The sequence below is a fragment of the Aythya marila genome (genome assembly GCF_965140915.1).
Source record: "Aythya marila genome assembly, chromosome: 3".
NCBI classification, from domain to species: domain Eukaryota; kingdom Metazoa; phylum Chordata; class Aves; order Anseriformes; family Anatidae; genus Aythya; species Aythya marila.
Window position 1 is genome coordinate 38,158,163 of NC_139044.1, and position 21,121 is coordinate 38,179,283.

The following is a 21,121-nucleotide window of genomic DNA, read 5'->3' on the forward strand; positions in this document are numbered from 1 at the left end:
GTTTCTTATATACTTCATGAGTTACTTCCACAGTCAGAAATGTATTACTTCAACAAATTGCTTATAATTCTTGCATGTGACATAAAGCAACACTGGATTTTAAGAAGTCAGTTTTGAAGAAGGAAAGACGGAAATTCTGGACTTCATATCCAAAATGATTTCCTTACAATAAACTCTGCTGGTCTGTGGAACCTTGTCCCACGTGGAACTTCTGAGATGCATCCTAGACAGGACGGTGAGAGTAAGACTACTCAAAACACTTGGAAATATCTCCTGCTTATATCTGATTTATGGAAGTCAAATGAGTGTCAGTCTGTTCTCTGTTGTATTGGAATTCTATGAGCCTCGCATTTACTGTTCTCAGCTGACAAGCAGTACAAGTTAGTCTCTCTCAGTTTAGCTTAGGAACACAGGGTCAATTTTGATCTTGTGTCCTGCCTCCACATCCTTGCATTTAAGATATCATCTTCATTAGACACTGGCCTGTGATGTGACTGCTTTTCTGCAGAGTAGATGTGTGATGTGAAAAATAATTTAATGCAGCACATAACATTTATTACATCACATCAATACCCTGCCAGCACTTTAACAAGAATCCCTTTTCTGTATTCAGCTCCAGGACAGGACTTTCACTGTGTGTTGCTTTAAGATGCAAAATGTTGGTTCAGCCTTTCACAAGGAGCCATCAGCAAAGTTAGCAATTTCCCCCAAACCTCGAATTGTATGTGGGATTTTGTATTGCCTCAGTATTGTTTACAATGTTTTGCTGTTTGTGATTAGGTTTACAGGAAGGCCGACTGTAAAGTTCTGATCTGGATTTCTGCAGACTGTTTGGTTCAGTTCTGGGTTGTAGCACGCTGTAGTCAGCATTTGTTCATATCAACATCTGTAAAACATTTGGCATTACTTGAAAATATTAGTCATGATTGTAAAACTAATAAAAGTCTTTCTTTCATATTTTAACTATAAGGTGGTCATGTATGCTGGGCACTCATCATTGATTTAGATGTTATCTCTCTGCTAGTACTATTTTTGCTGTGCTTGCTCCAAAGCCTGGATTTTTGATCTGGGAGTAATTCTCAGCTGAGAAAATTAGTTTAGCTGAAGAGCTGTGCCAGAACTTAGAGGACTTGTAGTTGATTTTCATCCAGCTGCTCTGTACTGATTTGTACCAATTCTCAAACCTCTTAGACAAACTCCATGGTAGATTTTCAGTGTGTCCTAATAAGCAGCACTTTCACATGTAAAACAAGGCTTTTCAATCAACAACTGAACCTATAATAGGGACTTATAAAGAGGACTTTATATAAATATTTTAAGCATGCTTAAAGTATTAGCAAAGTGTTGGGAAATAAGGGGTTCCCTATATGAATACTTACCTAATATATTTACCTATGAAAGACAATCTTAATGAAATAAATGGACTACAGTGACTGATGCACTCTTAACTCTAGATATATGCCTGAAGTTGTGTTTAAATGCAATAGGCACTGAGAAAAGTCCTGAGCGTCATGTGGTAAAATGTGCTTCTCACGTCGTATAAGGACTCCAAATTGATTATCATTGACTTATTTCTATTCCAGTAGAAGGCAGTTAGCAGGAATTGCATCCCTGGCTCCCAAGAAGCAGAGATGAGCTGATTCTGTGTCCTTGAAAATTTGTCCTCTCTACTCATTGGTAATTGTGCGTGGCTGTGGTGAGAGCTTCATTGACAGACCTTCTTCTGCGTATGGGTGTGATGTCTTTGCTTATAGAATATTTTTCTAAACCAGGTCCAACATCATGCCTACAAAATTAGTAATTGCATTTTTGGCAAGTATTAGGTCATCCAATCTGCAGGTTGTTCATAGCTGGTTTAGGCCTAAATGAAATTTTCTCTTTGTTCTGGAGATTAGTTTTCAATTCTACTCAGTCAGAGCTTCAGCTTACACATTTATCTGCCAAATGTCACTTCATTTAGTCTATCCTCCCACCAAAAGAGGAAGCTCCTTCAAAGTCTCATTTGCTGGTCTTGTAAAATAACATCTAAGGCTCCCTTAGATAATGAGCATGAAGGATACTTCCGAGATAGCAGATATGTTATTACAATTAACCTCAGCAGTCTATTCTGCTATTGTTGTGTCTTAAAGAGGCATTAATGTCTTGGGGAAGATTGTAGGCACACCTTTTCCACTGGTGTCTTTTGTTGACTGACCTGAGGCTAATATATGCTCTATTGGGCTACAGTGAATTTTTGGGGGCACTCTTCATTCCATTTGGCCTTTGCTGAGCATCCCCATTCATCAGTAGACATGTACAAGCAGATCCCCGGGTTGGCTGCCACTCACTCCCTTTCTGCATGCAGTGGAGAAAAGGCACAAGTGGGGAGAGCACAATGAGGGGGTGTCGCTTCCCTGCTTTCCTGCTCATGTCAGGCACATGTTAATTATGACGGTGGTTTGAACATCAAAGAATGGAGATACGAGCAGTAAAGATGTGAGCAGAGGGAAAAAGAGAAAGAGGAAAGAATAGGTGTGATGTTACAAGAGGAGGTGTTTGCTAGATCTAAGGGCTTAAATTCCATGAGGTAATTATGGAAGCATAAACAATAAATCAGGCTTTATCTTGTAAACCTTTGACCATATGAAAAGGAAGCTACATCAATGGGATTATAGGATCCAGCTCTGTACAGCTTAGTGTACAGCCATACAGCTTTGGACCCTCAGTTTCTCTTTGAACAGCTTGATAGCAAGGCATGCATCGAAATTATTACTGAGAACGTGCTGTGGGTTTCTTGCATCTTCCTCTGAAGGAGAAAGCTGTTACTGATTACTGACTATGCTGGTTGTATTTCAGGGCTGGGCTCATGTGGCAGTTTTCTTTTTAGCTCTGAAGCCAACTAGCTGTGTGATAACCTCATTCTTTTCCTCCAGGGAGGACCTCCAAGAGTCCACTCTTGTGACTCGTCTATGCAGAGAACACTAAAGTGTGTTCAGAGTCTCTTCTTCTGCCCTTTTCCCCATCCCAATTCCCTTCTCCTCCACTTCTGCAGCACCAGAATGAAAGCCAGGCTTCTTCTCTTCATGCTTACAGTGATCTCTGTATCATCATTGTCTGATTAACAAAATGATTTGTAAAGATTTTGTTTTACCTTTGATCTTACAAAACAAGGGTAGCTTTAAACAAAGCCAGATACTTTAAAGATCACCACATGGTTTTAATAGTATTTTCTGCTTTGTGTCATAACTTGAATGAACAAGATATGAACAGTATTCTTATTGTCACCACATTTCATTGTGTTATCACATTTGCTAATATTTCCTAGTTAAAAAAAATATTGGCAACTATTATGAAGCTGATGTAACTAAATATCTTCTGCTAGCCCTATCATTAGAGCCTGTTCCAAAATCTACTGAGGCTGCTAGAAACTTGCTTTCTGAATTCAGTCAGTTTGGGATCTGAAGCATAGAAAGGGAAATGGTATGCTCGGAAGGTTTCCCACCTTTCAGATCCCATTCCTCTTCTCCCTCCAGCTTTGCAAAAGCTCTCACCACGTCACAGAGTGCAGTGTGGTTTGGATGCTGTATGCACATATGTGAACATGATGGGTTTATGGGTGTATTTTTGCTGACAAACTGAAATTATGTGAGGAAGAGAGAGGAAGTGCTTTGTTTGAGATTTGAAGTTACATTTTGAACTGTTAATAGAGTACTTGAGAAGTGAAACAAAAATAAAAATGTTTCCATTTCCTTGCAGCTGAAAATATACAGAATGAAAATCAAGAGGAGTAGAGGGGAAAAGATGAAGTCCTGGATGCTTCAGTTTCCCTTTCCTGCCATTACTGCCATGCCCCTTGCATAATCGGGGAGAAGCCAAGTTAGTGCACAGATTGCTCTTCCACTTCATAGCTATACATCTGCATCCTGCCCCAATCTCACTTATGTCCTCATCTCATTTATGTCCTTTTCAGAAGACAGCCTGCCCTGGGTGGTAATTACGGTTGGTTAATTTTGGCACAATGTGATTAAAAGCAGATTGATATAAATCACTGAACAGTGTAACTTATGAAAATTCAAGTTGAGGTAGCACCCCAACCACAGTGCTGTCATGAGAGAAGCTGAAAGCCAGATGTTGGTCTAACGATAGAAATAATCTAGTAATAGATTTTGTCTGTCCTCTGGAGCTTGAAAGCCCTACCTAATACATTTTTGTAAGCCAGATACCCTCATGTTACAATACATAGTGAGCATTTTAGAGGATCAGAAGCTGGTTTAGATGCTTGTCTTGTCTAATAGGTAAATGCCCTAGGGGAAGGTTGGGGAACAAGTTCTGTTGGAGCCCCAAAATGGCTCAGTTGGAGTCTTTTTCTTTTCTTTTCTTTTCTTTTCTTTTCTTTTCTTTTCTTTTCTTTTCTTTTCTTTTCTTTTCTTTTCTTTTCTTTTCTTTTCTTTTCTTCTCTTCTCTTCTCTTCTCTTCTCTTCTCTTCTCTTCTCTTCTCTTCCCTTTTTCTTTTCTTTTTCTTCAGCAGAGATGTGATATGATGGATTCTTCTAAAGCTAAATGTGAGTCCTCTGATTACAAGCTTGTTTTGAGCCCTATATGGCTTAAAATGTGGGTCTGTCTTGGCTACTGTGCACCCATAGATATCTCTGCTGGCAGAGGAACAAGAATGATGGCTCCTGAGCCAGCCTCCTGCTCATCACCTACACTCACTGTTGTCACCTCCTCTGAGATGTGATGTAAGAATGACACAGCTAAGGAGGGTCCACAATGATGGAGTGCATATACAGTGAAAGAGCCCATATGCTGCTGGTATAGATTTTGATAGCAGATTAGTCAATGGGCTCTGTAGTGAGTGAGAAAATGACAGAAAAAATATTAAATTACTTGGTGATATGATTGAAGAAGAGAACCCTGAAAAGATTCTCATCTGCTTATAGAATAGAATAGAATAGTTCAGTTGGAAGGGACCAACAAAGATCAAGCCCAACTTTAGTGGATGGCGTAAAAGCATAAGGCTCAGGGATAATTTTTTTATTTCTTTATTTTTTTTTTAGGGACAAATCCTCCACTTCTGTCAGAGTTATTTTGCACTTCATATGTTCAGTCTAAATTTATTTATTTATTTATTTATTTATTTGTAGCAAGAAAGGAAGAGGAAAATGTTTTTTTGCTCTGCTAGAGACCTGAGCCAGAAGAGTCACTAAGGAGCTGACAGTGTCCTCACTATAGAAAGAGAAATAAATTATGGGGAAACATTTTTATATCTTTATGCATTGGTCTGCAAGTGACACGTTTGGAGATGGCAGCTTGAAAGTGAAGCTGAAAAATCTCTGACAAAGACTCAGTCTTTGTATCCTATTATATGGATTTTCTCCAACAGCACAGTAAAATTTTCCTGCTCCCCCTTTTTCTTTTCCTACCACAAAGTATGTTTTGAAGAATCTGTGTTTACTTCATTACATTGCATTTGCTGCAGGAAAGAAGGCAAAGCTTGTGGGAAGGAGGAAGGCTGAGAAATGGTTAACTGAAATTAAAGCAACTAATTTGTTTTTTGGATTTGGGTTTCTTTGTTTTTGGGGGAGGGGTTGTTTTTGTTTGTTTGTTTACCCTAAAACAAGCTTCCATCTTTTTTTTCATTTTTAAAAAATCTTCAAAAACATGACAGAAAAATATTTTTTCCCATTCCCAGTCAACCAACCAACCAAAAAAAAAAAAAAAAAAAAAAACACCACCAGTTTTTTTGCATAGCTTTTCCTGATCCATTCCTGGTTGGTTTTAACCATGAATGTGTGTGTAATTAAGGAATTACTCTGAAACCTGCTCCTATTCAGTAGAAGAACAGAGCCTTCCTGGTTTCTCAGAATAACTTTCACTTGTATGGGATGCCATGCTATATGTAATTTAAAGCCTAGCACACAATTCTAGAGTTAAGGCCTTATAAAGTCTGGACTACTTTCTTTAGTGAAAAGCATATGGTACCAAGATTTGCTAGATTCTGTCTGTGCAAAACAAAGACTTAGAATTAACATTGTACATATTTGATGACAAAAGAAAACTGACATTATCTTTTGGTAGAAGAGAGTCTCATGCACAACAGTATCTGTGGATTATATTTGTCGCCTTCATAGATGTAATGACTTTTCCATGCACCTGCTGCTGCTGAAATTGCCATTAAAAGAACCAAATAGACGGTATCAAATTCTTGTACTATTGTGATATATTTGTTCAAGCAAAGAAAGAAACTTCACACTATTTTAAGAAGCTGTACCATAGACTAAAAGGCATGGAAAACATGGAAAAATAGAGTAAAAAGGCTAAATGATGAACTGTTCTCAAAACTAGAATGTCTAAGCCAGTAATTTTATGTACAACTCTGTTTTGTTTGTCTTTATTCCCCTGTAATCAGAGAAGACTGCAGATTCCCCGAAATTCAACAACATGGCTTGTTGGTGGTGTAGCATGGTGGCTGCAGTATGGAAGATTTCCAACAGTGCCAACCACATGCCGTGTATCTCTGTTCAGTACAAGCACTTGTGGGAGAGCTAAATAGTTGCTAGATAATGCCAGTTGCTTTTGCCCCTTAAAAATTTGCTGGTGCTATGAAAATGTTGCTCCTGTTGGCTGAACATTGTTGCTTCAAAAAAGTATGCATCTGTAATCCTACATATGTGATAATGATTTTGAAAAAGCAGTGATCACTGCAACCAAAGCATTTGCATCTGTTAAAAGCACAGCTTGCTCTTTCACTTGTGTCAAAGCTGCTGGCACAGAATTCAAAGGGCTGGATTGGCAACTCTATCAGGAAGCAAGTGCAGCACAAAGCTATAATAGCTATCTTCATTAGCTTTTGTTATCTAAGAAATTCCAAGTGCTTTGGATAACATAAGGTGCCACATAACTATGGAAGCTGCTGGGTAGCAGCTTGACTGCCATATGCCCATATCTATAAAGTGTTCTTACCCTCATATTTAGCTACAGGTTTTCCTTTAGCAACTGTGGAAACAGTAGTGAGCTCGAACAATTCCCACACAGCAAAAATGCAGCTGGAGGCACTTGGTTCCCTGCTGAGGCAACAGAGGACACAAGCAGTCTTGTCACTAATAGACTTTCAGGGGGGCCAAAGCAACTTTAGCACCTACTGTCAGATCTGTGCCAGCCCGTGTTGCAAAGATTGAGTAGCAAAAAAATCCTGTCCTAACATTAACCCAGTGTGCCTTGGAGTTGTGCACATTTGCAGATGTAGCCTGGCAGGGATATTGCCAGGTCAGCTCAGCATGGCTCTGAAGTGGCAGTCCTTCTTCTGGTGCTGGTACTAATGAATGTGGGTCATGAAGGCCATCTCTGCACTGCCACTGGGGGTGAGTTTACTCATATTTCTTTACACCTGTGGCATGAACCTTTCTTCTGAAATCTCCTTTTTTGCCTCTTCAGACATGGAGCATGGAAGAACTGGGAGGTTATAGGAGCAGCTGCAAAGGGGATCCAAGCTCAGCTAGGAGAAAGCGTACGTGGCTGGATATGGGGGTGCAGGGAATCCCAGCTTTTTTTGGTGGGAAGGGGAAAAGTTGAGAAGGACAAGTAAAATCTCTCCATGTGGAAACATAAGGTTTGTTTTATACCCTGTATTGTTGTGCTCTATGTATTAAAAAAAATCCAGACCTCATACAAGACCAACTCCTTCGGTCATCATTTTCTCACAAGTCCTATTTAAAGTTTGACTAACCATCAGATGCTCACCTGACAAAGACAAAATCATTGTGTAAATTGTGCAGTAAAACTCTGGTGGTTCTGTCCTCCCTATTTATTTGAATTTGTTCATTCTTCCTAGGAAGCAAATACTGCTCCCTTTTTCATTTCCTACAGACTGCTTGGAGTATCTCAGGGTTTGGAGCTGAAGGAAAGGTCAATGTTATTATACCTAGAGGTGTTACCTTTCTGCTCTAATGCTAGCTGCCGGCTGACTGTTGCCATGTGGTAGTATAGAAGAGTACTATACCAGCACACAGTACAAAATTCACTGCCATGTATGTGACCCAGAGGGACTATTCAGTGACAGAGGTAAGTGGGATGCAAGGGTCTAATCCCTAATTCTTATCCTTCTCCACCTGAAAAATTTCATAGTGCATTTGGAATACAAGTTTGCACTTTTAAAATCTGACCTTTTACAAATAAAATAGCAGAGTGGAATCTGTCCAGACAGGTTTTATTAGAGCAGCACTAGAATTTCTTCATTATTAGTCTCTTCCCAGCTGTGGCAATTGTTACCCCCTTTCCAGATATAACACAGTGACCCTGCACATGGTGGGATAAGAAAGTGACTGGTGCACAGCTCCAGCTGTCTCTTGCAGCTTTCCATAGTGTCAACAGCTGGAGTTACTATCCTGAGCACTGAGCTCCTGGATAGTAACTATCCTAGATTTCTTCTCCTCCTGTATTGCTTGGGAAGGGCCCATCTTGGTCACTGGGATTCCTTTTAGAGCTGTGAACCTTGCAGAAAGGAAGGCACACCTCTGTGGCCTTGAATTAAGCATCTAATTCCTGTAGAAGCCTGGTTTAGACATACTTCTAGTTTAGACATGGCTACTTTAGGCATTGTTCAATCCCACTACAAGGCTTAGAGGATTCCTTTCCAACCAGGAGGATGGTTCATGTGCATCTTGCCTTAGGTGACAATTTTGCCTTGAGATTTCTGTATGAATGTTATAGAAATTTCTTCAGTTTAACTTAACAGATGTGATTGTTTCTAATACTGCACAATAAGAGATCACACACAAAAATAGAAGATTTGAAAAAGTGCATTTTAATATACTGTCTTAAAAAAAAAAAAAAAAAAAAAAAAAAAAAAGAAAGAAAGAAACTTTACATCTACCTAAAAGCAATTCACAGTAGTAATGCAAATTCATTGTTTTCCAACTATTTGGAGACTGAATTGGGCTTTTGGCAATCTGATAACTTGAGCAAACAACTCTAAACTAGTCTTAGCTTCCCCCCCCTTCTTTAAATAAAGCTCAACTTGTAATATGGAATGTGAATTGTTTTGACTGTTAAACCATTCCAAACTCAAAACCCACTCATCATAAATGTGTTGAAAGAAGAATATATTTCAATAGTGCGGCAGACCCTTTGAGTACAGTAGAGCAGCAGTCTTCAATCAACTAGACTTTCTCTCCAGAAACAGAAAATGAAAGCATAAGTGCCATATACATTTTTAAATGATTTATCTAAACTCAAAGAACTAACTTTTTTTTCTGACTGATTATAACTGCATATATGACTGGATATGGATAACAGGGTGGGGTGTTTTTTTTTGGTGTTTTTTTTTTTTTTTTTTCAAAATGATATATAACAAAGTTCCATGCAGAGACCTTCTATTTACACATCTGTTCAGCACCTGCCCATAATTTCTTAGTTAGTTTTTATTATTGGGCTTGTCACCATATTAATGTAGCTGTACATTCAAATTGATTGTAATTGCAAATTTCCTGAAAAAGCTTGGTTTCTGCAAGTATTTAATTAAACTGATATCCTAAATTAAAAATAATTATGTAACTGTACTCCACTACAATAACACATGCATGCTTCTCTCTACAATGAAAATGATATTTCACATAATTCATACAATATGTGGATTAATATTGCCCAATTAAAGGTCAGTTTCCACTAGAAAAGGAGGAATAATTAACTTCAATATTTAGAAACCTGACATATTTCAATTAAGCAAGCAATTTGTCACAAACTTCATAAATCAAGTTATCAAGGAACAAGTTAATAATGGTTATAATAAATAGAGGTGGTGAAAAATCAGCCTATTCCTTCTTGTGGCATAATTTTGCTTTAGTAAATGGTTTATACAGAAAGCCTTCCACTGCTAGGTCACGAGGTCATACCTAGCATAGCTCAGTAACTACTGACGCTTATTTCCAGGAGGCCTGTGAAACAGTCGGTAGCCTCTGCTGAGCAGTTCTCTCTGGTACACAAATAAACCCTATGGCTCTGCCCTCAAACCTCTTCGGCAGGACAGGAACTGGCCCCAGACCAAGGACCTGCCTGCCCCAACCCCACGTGTGGTGAGAAGCTGGAGCAGACACTGAGCTTTCCTTCCCCACTGGGTCTCATCCTGGCAGTACACTCACAGACCTCGGCGACCTCCAGACTGTTCTTTTTGCATCACTAAGCGACCTCTGAGGTAGAGTTTTGGCAAAGCAAAAATACCTGTTACGAATGAATATCTCCTCATGGGAGAACAGAGAACATTTTGAAAGGAAAATTTCATGTTTGTTGTTGAAAATACTTGCAAGACTTCTACAGTACTTCACCTGAGGGACAGTCAAGTACCGTCAGTGTGAGTTTGTGGAGCAATAGAAAAAAAAACGTGCTCTCCAGAAGTCCAAAACACTCTTTGCTTTTTCTCAGTCCTTCTGCAGAGCCACGTGAGGCCGTGGAGGCTGGTATTGCCTGGGAGGGAAAAGAAAGCTACGTGAACTGAGAAAAATTGTCAAGTTTTGGTCAGCTGCCTGCTGGCTTCCTTTCAATAGACTCATCAAATTCACAGGTTTTCTACAGAACATTTAGTTTCCATGAGTGAACCTTTTCTACTGGAAAGTTTCCAAAATGATTGACCTGACACTGCTCATGCTTATCTTTAAATAAACTGCAGAATCTGTTTTTCACAATGGCTGAGTTAATCCATTCAGAAATGCTAATGCCAATGAATATATATCTACAGAACAGCAAAGTTATGATCGGGATTTTGAACTCTCATAATTCAAAGAAAATATGAAACAGGTTTTTGATTTCATCCTCCATGGGTATAAGATGTGAGTATGAAATATTGCTCTGAGCTCTGCTCCAAGCCATTCAAAGTCCAGTGTTTGCTCTTAGGATTTGGTTTGAACTCTTATCTACGATTTTTTCAGTATTAACTATGTTCAGATTTTTTGCATGAGGTTGGGATACATAGCAAATAGGTAATCATGTTCCCTCTGCAATACACATCTGAAACCTCAGCTCTAATCTCAGTCCCAGTTTCTGAGGATGTTACTGATATTGCAATTATCAGAAAAACATATTTACTTGCTATTTAAATGATCACTGTGAAATCTCAAGGGAAATGGCTATGGAACTTTCAATTTTTTGTCATTGCTTGCCTCAATTTCTTGTGTACATCCATAGCAAGGTTTCACTGTAATTGAAAGATCCATAATAACAAGTTAATACATAAAGTTCCCAGGTGCATATCTAGAGCATCAATGACGGGAATGTAAAATTACAGTAAGGGATGGGAAAATTGAGAAGACAGTTGTCTTTCCAACACAGAGTATCATTTTCTTTTCCCTCCTTCACTGGCAGCCTTCAGCATTTCTCCACATGTAACATCTAATTGAAAAGAAACCAAAAATAATATGCATTGTATCTCAGTAGCCTATGTTCCTCAACTCTGTTATGTTCATAACACAAGTAAAAGTTTGTACTTTTAGTTTGGAACCATAATTCTAAAACAAGATCCTAAGGTACCCCAGAATATCCTGTCTTCATCTTGCCTTACTTACCTTTCTGAAAATCCACTGTTCGCTTCCCCTTAGGCAAATCTGACCCTTCTGGGGGAAAAAAAATAAAATGGTGTAATTTACTTTTCAAGCAAAACTATTTTTTGGTAAATGTTCAAAGTATTTTCTTAAGAAATGGACAATTTGAATTAGAAACTGGCATTTTCTTTGTTTGTCTGGGAGATGCATCTTGAATTATAGTGTCCTGAAACAAAATGAAATGGGAATTATAACATATTCAGGGATGATATTTGTTCTGGCATTCTTTGCTGTCCACATGTTCACATCAGGATAATTTTTCCTATTTCTGCATTGCCATATATTTGGCAGGTAAGGAAATATAAATAGTAGCATAGTTAATCAATCCAATCCTGTTGGAGAGGAACTGAAGGGAGACCTTTGTTGTTGTGTAAATCTAGCTGTGACAGAAAACCCTGTGCCTCTTTTTGCCAATAAGAATTGGTTGGAAATTGAGTGAATTGGGAAATAATAGCTATAAATATGCTTATGAATTACTGGCTTGATCCCACAAAGCATTTTCATTAACATCCAAACTTAGAAAGTGATTGAAGTTCAGGCACAAACTTAAAATGAAGTATATGATTAAATGCATATTCTCTTTGGGAGGCATTAATAAAAGTCTGCTTTTTTCAATATTGTGCCTGTTATGCTGCCAGGGGAGCTTATGCTCAGAAACAAGGGGACAGAGAGCTTTCTGTAAGGCAAGAGATTTACTTCACCTTTATCTGCAGTAAAGATCATGGAGATATAAGATGGCTACCTTCTGCAGATGGAAATAATGGATCTGCCTCTTATCTACTATTCCAAGTTCATGAAATTGAGGACTATAGATCATTTCTCTTACTGCTTTTTCCCTCCACTCAGTGCTGCCAGAAAAGTGTGATAACTCATTGTAACCTATACTTCAGGCAGCTATCAGATCAACAACACTGATCAGGTGATTACAAGTACTGGAAAGTAATGTGATGTCTTGCAGAATGTATATCTCCGCTTCTCTTGGAAGTAAATATTTGTGTGTGTAGAAGTGATCTTGGAGCATACCCTGACTATAGCTATGGATCAGTTTCTCTTTCTCATGATCGCACATCATTTGGCTCCCATTCAAGGAGTTTTGAGTGGTGGGGATGTAAGTTTGCATTTCTGTATGGTAAACTTCTCTAAGGTCTACCTAAGAGGTGGAGAATGATCCTGAGAGGATTCAGAAAGCTCTCAGCATCTGAGGCAAGGGCATAGAGTACTTCTGTAGCATGAAAAACAAAACAAAACAAAATCTTCCAAAGGGGCTATCATCACCATATAGTGTCCAGTACAGCAAGTTTTGGCCCACTGTCCAAGCCAGCTCTGCAACCCCAGCCACATTTCTTTTTACTCTGAGCCTCTTCTTCTGTTCTTCTGGCACTGAGAATCTGACACCACCACTATTTTCTAAGTGGCACTATGAAGTACATTAAGAGCCAAGGGGAAGCCAGGGTAACTGTTGCTGTTTAGTAAGTGTTGTCAGCGTTCAAGAGACGTTTGGATAATGCCCTTAATAACATGCTTTAGCTTTTGGTTAGCCCTGAAGTAGCCAGGCAGTTGGACTCAGTGAGATCAAATCCTTTCTAACTGAACTAGTCTACGCTATGCCACACCACATCAAGCCATGCCACGCGATGCCACACAATGCCACACTATTCTATTCTACTCTATTCTGTTCTGTTCTGTTCTATTCTATTCTATTCTATTCAATATCTGATTTATTAATTTAAGAACTTCTCAGCATGTTACAGATTTCATGTGTGTTTGACTCTGTGTGTGTGTATGTATGTGTTGGATGGAAAATACAATAGCTTAGACATGGAGTGTGGGTGGATGTGGGATTTTGTATCTCTGTGACATCTTGACCAGTCTTGGCACGCAGTTTTTGCCATTTCTGTATTTTAAATGTACTTGAAATACAGTGAGAACCTAGTTAAAAATAATGGAAAAATAAAATGTTGGGGGAAAGAAGGGCTGCATTAAAATAAAAATGCTAATACTAGAAAATATTAGATCTCCATCAGCATTCTTAGATTGCATTTTTTTCATATGAATAAATCAAAATATTGCTCTGGGACTTGAAAAAGTCTTCAGAGTGTAATACATTAAAAGACTATTACTGTAATAAACTAACAAATTTTACTTGACTTTCACCTCTCTGCAGTGATGGAATTAGTAGCCAATACATAATCCATCTTTTTCCCATTCATCTCTTACCCCAAAAGTCTCAGAAACAGGAACTATCTGGCCCATTTTTAGAAGAATTGTAGGTGGAGCAGAGGTTCTGAGCACTTCGGTATCCTGTAACAGTCCTTGCCACAGCAGTCGCACTTGCTGTGTTCGTGCATTTTATTTAGTGAGGCATAGGCAGCAGGAGCTTGGAAGGTTTTTTCTCTGAGGCTGTGGTTATCATGCTCTGAGATGAATCTGCTTAAAACATGATTGTGCAACATAGTTCTAGTTATGTTTTAATTCCACCCAGAGTCATAACACTGTTAGGGAAAAAAAAAAAAAAAAAAAAAAAAAAAAAAAAACAGCTAAGCAGTTTTTAAAAATTAGGCTTCAAATTCTGCTATTCATTCATCATAAATATATCATTATTCAATGGAGTCACTATTGGACAAGGTAAATTGGAGTGCCTTAATCATGTTTTTCTATGACTTAACTTGTGTCTTTTTTTTTTTTGCAGTGTTTGTTTTGAGGATAATTGCAACCCCTTGGCACGTTTGTACCCCTGAGTTATTGATACATATTCTTAAGCCAGAAGAGCAGAGTTTAGCTCAGGAAATACTTAGTGAGACTGCTTGTCAGAGAGGATTTTAAGCAAAAAGCTCAGAGCAATTTTGTTGCTTCATACAAGTTTAAAATCTTTACAGACATAGATGTTTAATTAATGAAATCTACACAACCCATGGCCAAGTGAGCAATAAGCTGTCAGTAAATTATCCCCAGCAGATGGAAGGAAAAAAGTCCTGCTGTTATTGGAAGGGTGTTGAGGAGTATGTAAGAAGTGAATATTTGCTTTTCCAATATACCTCTAGAGTACAGATTAACAACTAGTCAAATTCCATGTTCTTACTCTCTCAAATAGTCTGGGGTGCCTGGCTAACAACGTGGCTGCAAGAAACAGTAACTAATGTTTTAGACTCATCTTGGGAAGCCTGAACTTCCTGTATACCGTTACACAGAATAAGATGCCTAAACACCTTTAAAAATATTGTATTACAGGACAGACATATATTTTGCTAAGGAAGTACATTGCCATCATGTACTTCTGTATGCTATAGGTGTAACCCAGATCATGGGTGGGTGGAGGAGGCACACCATTACCCTTTGCTGGGGCTCTGCTGTCCGTCATACTCCACCACAGAAAGACAGACTTTTTATCTTCATGACAGACTGAGAATGGGGTTGTAAAGAGTGTAGCACAACTTTTGCTTTCTGCCTGTAAGCTTCAGCAATTGGTTGCAACGAAAATGTAAAACAGTCTTATTTTGCATGATTAAATGAAAATTGACGCTAGATCAAGTTATTTGTTGAAAGTTTTTGATTTCACATAACTGACTATAGTTTTGAAGCTAACAGTATTGTGCCCATAAATTACTTAGAAACACTTCTGTATTAACATGGAGCAGCCTTTGAAAAGCTACATGCTGAATACCCATTAGCTACATTTATGAACTTTGACACCATCATTTGCCAAATGATATTAATCTTTTAAGTCACCACAGCATATACAAATATTGGAATAGTTTGGGTTTTTTAATTTCTTAATCCTGAGAGATTTCAGGGATCATTCAAAGCATTGGTGGAAGTTTTTGAAGATGAATCATGTGCAAATATAAGGACAGATAGACAGCTACTCCATGTCTGGTGCCAGCAAAAGTTCCCTGTCACATCCCAACTATCATGTTACAGACTTAAACCCATCAAACCCTACTAGTAAGAAAGGTCCATGGTCACTTTGGGCCAGACTGTACGCCTCCGGCAGACTGGGAACCTGGAGCACTCCCTTCAATAGGTACAGAATCAGTCCCTAGACCTGCTGCCAACAAATCTGGATGCTATTTTAACAGATACCTGGTGCTTCTTGAGACAAAATCCACCTAGACAACCAGGTTCACTGACCACCAGTTCTTTCAAATTATGTTTGCACGTATCTCCGCATGAGAAAGACTTGGAACCTAAAAACTGGCCTAAAACAGTCAGGCTGTTAGAAAGATTGGTTCTAAATATCCAGTATCAAGTTTTGGTTATTGTTAGTCTAGAGTGACACGAGCTTGTGCAGCTTGTGAAAAATAAAAGGGTCCTACAGTGTTAACTATCTCCAGAACCCCAGCAAGAAGGATCTTTGCTACTGTTGTCTTTCTGTATGAGCTTTATTCCTAACATGGTTTGCACTGCACTTCACAAGCTTTGTTAGCACTTTGAAACATCATTTGTATGAGAAATACCAGACCTGGCAATGTGGTGATATAATACACTAATAAAGCAAATTCTGTGCAATATTCAATAGGAAAGAATTCTTATTTTATGAAGAATTTTTATATAATATATTTTTCTTAAAAGCAAAGAAACTATATCACCCATAATAAATCACTCTAGGCACTCATTAATGACTTTGTTAACCATTTCCACCCTCTCTGTTTCTAAATTATGGAAACAAATTTTGGAGTGCGGTTTGAGGCAGTTGAATGCTCCAGCATTCTGCTGTGAATCCAGAGATTTTTCTTAAACCTCTTGCACTATTTCCAAAAACGTTAGAAATACTTTCATGGCAATGGAATACAAGAGGCTGTCTTTTTCTATAAAATACACACATACACACACATTTTCCTTCCTGATTTTCTTTGCATGTGTCAGTTAGGCAGGAATTCTATAGCACTTAGTAGTTGCTGATGTAGAAATGACTGCCAAATGAATGGTTTATACTGGAGTATCTCATTATTTATATAAGTATGCTGCAGTATGGACATTTAATTTAGTTCTCATTCCAAACCCATGACAAGTCACTTTGACACCTTTAAGAAACATTTCACATATGGTAAGATGCAGCATTCAAAATTGTAAAAGGAAAAAAAATATATGTGACTCCAATTAAAGCAAAGATTTTTAAACAATCAAAGGAAATACTTCCATTTTGAACTTATGCATCTCAGCCATTTACTCTTTAATAATTTTAATGGTGAATTATTATTTCTGGGAAACAAAGATGGTACAGTAGGCTTGGGTGCTGGCTCTTTTCACTCTCAGAAGACCTAGCGCAAAATTTTGCATACATTAATGGAAATGTGGTTTTTTATATATATGAAAAGTGAAAGCCTTCAAAGGAAGTTCTGATACATTGTGGGGCTGCTACAGATCTGAACATGAGGGAATCGAGACACCAAGCATAGGTACTGAGACACCCAGGTAAGGATTTGGTACTGCACCTGCACTCGTATACCTGTCTCGTACCATCTTGTAGCCTTTCACTTCATGAATAAAAATGTCCTGTTTTATCCCTCACTCCATGCAAATATACCATTTTAGCTAAAATACATCACTGCCATAAAACATTTGAATTAAATCAAACTACTTGTGTAATGGAGCTGACTGGAAAGTAGTACCAAAGGTTGATTTACAGTGTAGGCTAGGTGTGGAAGTGTTTGGTTTCAAAGCTGACAGTTTATACAGAGCACTTTCTGTACAACGTGTGTGTTTGAGCCATAAAGTCTGGCTTTGGGGAGGCAACTGTCTGGGTACTACCAAGCTTTGGGGTGCAACAGAAGCACTTAATGATTTGTTGTGCTCCTTGACTATGGCTTTGCAACAAAGCAATAATGTCTGGCTACTCAGCAGCAAACAGGCATGCACATGTGGGAAAATACCCTATTTACAGCTAAATGCTTCTTCCAACACACTGTGCCTTGGGGGATTCTCACAAGAACAAGTAAGAGCCTTTCAGCACTTGCCACCAAGATGACAATGCACAGAGGTGCCTGAGTTGTGTAGTTCTTGCCTGAGCCTGCAGTGGCCTGGTGCCTTGTGCAGGATGGAGGTGGGCTCCAGGATCCACTGGGTTCTGGACATATGTATAAATGCATACACAGAAAAAAACAGATATCGTAAAATTATCAAAGATAAAGTGAAATTATTTTATGTCTAGAAATAACTGTATATAACAAAACAAAAAAAAAAAAAAAAAGTGATAAAAAGACACTAAGAAATTGCCACTAAGACAAAGGCTTAAAAGACACAGAATACAAGTAGCTTGGGGATTTTTTGTTTGTCTTTGAAAAACTCTTTTGAAGAACAACGGCTTTTAGCCAACACAAATATCAACATTATCCAGTGTTACCAAAATAAAGATTAAATGCTGACAGTTATATGTTCTGATTTTTTTAATCCCTGTTCTTCTTTTCTCTACTCCTTTGGATCTGCTCTAACTTCTGTGTGCCCCCACTCCCCAACCTGCTACTCACCCCTCCATTATAACCACAAGTTGCTCCCTTGACCCTAAGTATGAGAATCAAGATTATGTTCCACGAGCATCTCAGAGAAAAGAAGGGAAAACAATAGCTAGACAGTTTTCCTACTTTTGTGCATGCATGTGTGTTGTCCTAGAACATATTCTGTGTCCTTTCAAGGGCTGTGCATCCCCTCCTCATACCAACCCTTTGGAGAAGCAGCCATCAGCCCCCTGCAGCACATCGGGTGGCTTTGCAGCACTGTGAACTACAGGAGTATACAGGTGAACTCCAAGACAGCCAGTAGGGTTGTTCAGCTCGGGGCCCCAAATTTTAAAGTCATCTAGAATCTGTAAGAAGGGGAACTGTGCTTTTTGCAAGGAGGCTTATGTGTGTCCTGAGCCAGCTAGTTTGTTACAAAACTGATATTTTAATGGAGTCTGCAAATGTTTGTGCTAAATGGAAAATGAAAGGGGACTACCCCACATTTAATGAAACAAAACACAAGTGAGTCAGTCTTTAAATCTTTCACCAGATAATTTCTCTCTCCTAATGTGCTCTTTCTATCCACTAATTTGACAGTGTGTTCTTTTAAATGTAGGTACCTGATCAATGTCCCTGTGTAAGTTCATCTGGCTGATGAAACAAAACAGCAATACCTAATGACAATGTTTGGCACGGGCACAAAAACAATCAGTCTCTACCATTTATCTTGAGATTGCATGCAAAGTACTCTGAAATAAAAACATACTACATCTCTTCTATTTTTTGATGTTGAAAGATTTAAAAAGTGTAATCCACATTAAGCTTCTACATTTCACCAGCCAAGTCTGACTGAAAAGTGGGTGCTTTTAGATGGTAACGGCACTATTTGTTGTTGCTTCTAACTTTGCAACTGTGTTTTTTTTTTCCTGCTCTTCCTTATGGAATTCCTGAAAGTGATTTACCAAATCATATGTGACATTTAATTCATATAACATTGTTTTTCTCCTTTTTCTTAAATGAAGCTATTAAGTTAAAACTTGAAATGGAATCTCATGTGTTCACCTTGAATGATGAAAAATAAACCACAAAACAGAGATCTGAGCAAAGTTATAAATGGGCATTTGAGAAATGCTTGGGTTATTCTTAATGTTTCTAAATCAGGCACAATGTTTCCAGTATTTACAACAAAATCTATGTGCTGTATTTAGAGAGCACTTAACAGCTAATGATACACGTTTTCAGTGTTTAGTCAATCACAAACAATTATATATTTATGTCTTCAAACTTTGTTTCCATCAGTTCCACTGAATATCCATTGAAAAATAAACTGAATATCCGCTGAAAACCAGCAGCGATTTCCATGCCTGGCAGAATCCTACTGGACAAGGTTTTGAACTGACTTTTACTAAAACCACCTTCAGAATACAGCATCAGCACCATCATAAAGCAGCATCAAATACAGCATACAGCACCATCATAAAGGTTTCCAGTAGTTACTAGGCACGTTGCTTAATCTCTAGAACCTTCTTCCCACCAAGCACATCATCTACCCAAGCCTATCTCCCATGGTCCCTACTGCCCAGCCAAAAGTAAAAAATGCAGTGAACTTTATCTTTTTCATACAGTTTTAGGACCAATCAGGGGCGGAGGAGAGATAAATACATCCATATGCTTGTTTTTAGATTCATTTCAGCTGAGGACCTAGTGGTGTGAAGGGGTGTCTCATGCTGAACAGTTTTCTCTTCGCTCTGGTACACTGGAGAGAACAACATTGCAGTCCCGAGTAAATATATTAAGGAATAAAGAGACTCTGAGCTAGACACATGGTCGACTTTCTTCATGTGCTGAATCACCCTTGTCAGGAACTTCTTTAGAGACCTAATATGGCAATCTGTCATTCACAGAAAGGAGCACGTGGAGTGTAAAATGCTGTTACTGGAATTTATCAAGAGCAGCTTCCATAATCTGTTACACTGTAAAAATGTTCACATTTTAGCATGCCAAGGGAGCTCTAGCACTGATACCTTCAACAAATAGGAAGCACATGGTATATTAAGCTTGTTTCCTCTCAAGTCCACAGTTTAGTTTCAGAGAATACATATGAAGAGAAAATCCAGGCATCAGCTGCCCAGGCTAAAAAGGCAAGGCCTTTTCTTGTGTGACTGAAATGGGAAGTCACATAAAGCAAATGGACTTGTCAGCTTTCCTTTGCTCCTTTTTGTTTCTGAGGTTGAACCGCAGTCAGAAGATACCCAGAAAGTAATGTGATCAGTCAGTGATCATCTGTGCATGAAAAATACACGGTGTTGGAGTGAAGCAAGCAAAGGGGGATTTCATGAGCAAGGTTGCCTTTCTCTAACAAGAAATCAGTTCAGATGATCATATTGCTTTGGTCTATCACCCAAACTCATCTGAGCCCTCAGTGAAGGTATTGTAGAAAATCCAATCTGCATTTACATACCTTTCTACCAAACCATTCAATAAAACAGTTGACAATTTATATATATATATATATATGTATATATATATATATATAAATTATTTATATATATTTATAAAATATATATATATTATTTGTGTGTAAAGTATATATATATACTTTATATATATATATATAAATATATATAATATATATTATATATATAATATATATAAATTATATATATATAAATATATGTGTGTAATATATAATATATATATTATATATATTTATAAAATATATATATATTATTTGTGTGTAAAGTATATATATATATACTTTATATATATATATATATATATATATATATATATAAAGTGTATATATATATATATATACTTTACACGCAAATAAAGAACCAGTTATGTATTAACAGACACCTTCCTCCAGTACCTGTTTGCTGGTTCCACAATGAAAGAATGTGTTTTGTAAACTCTACTGCATGTTTCATTGTTTGTCAAAGAAATATATCTGATGCAACCATATTCAGAACTCTTACTTAGCAAAAATCCCATTAATGTAATGAGAAGATGCAAAGACTAGGCCTTATTTATAAAAAGTTTGAGTAAAGTCCATATATATGTGTTTGTGCATATGTATATTTAATGTATATATGCATACAACATCCATAGGCATACACT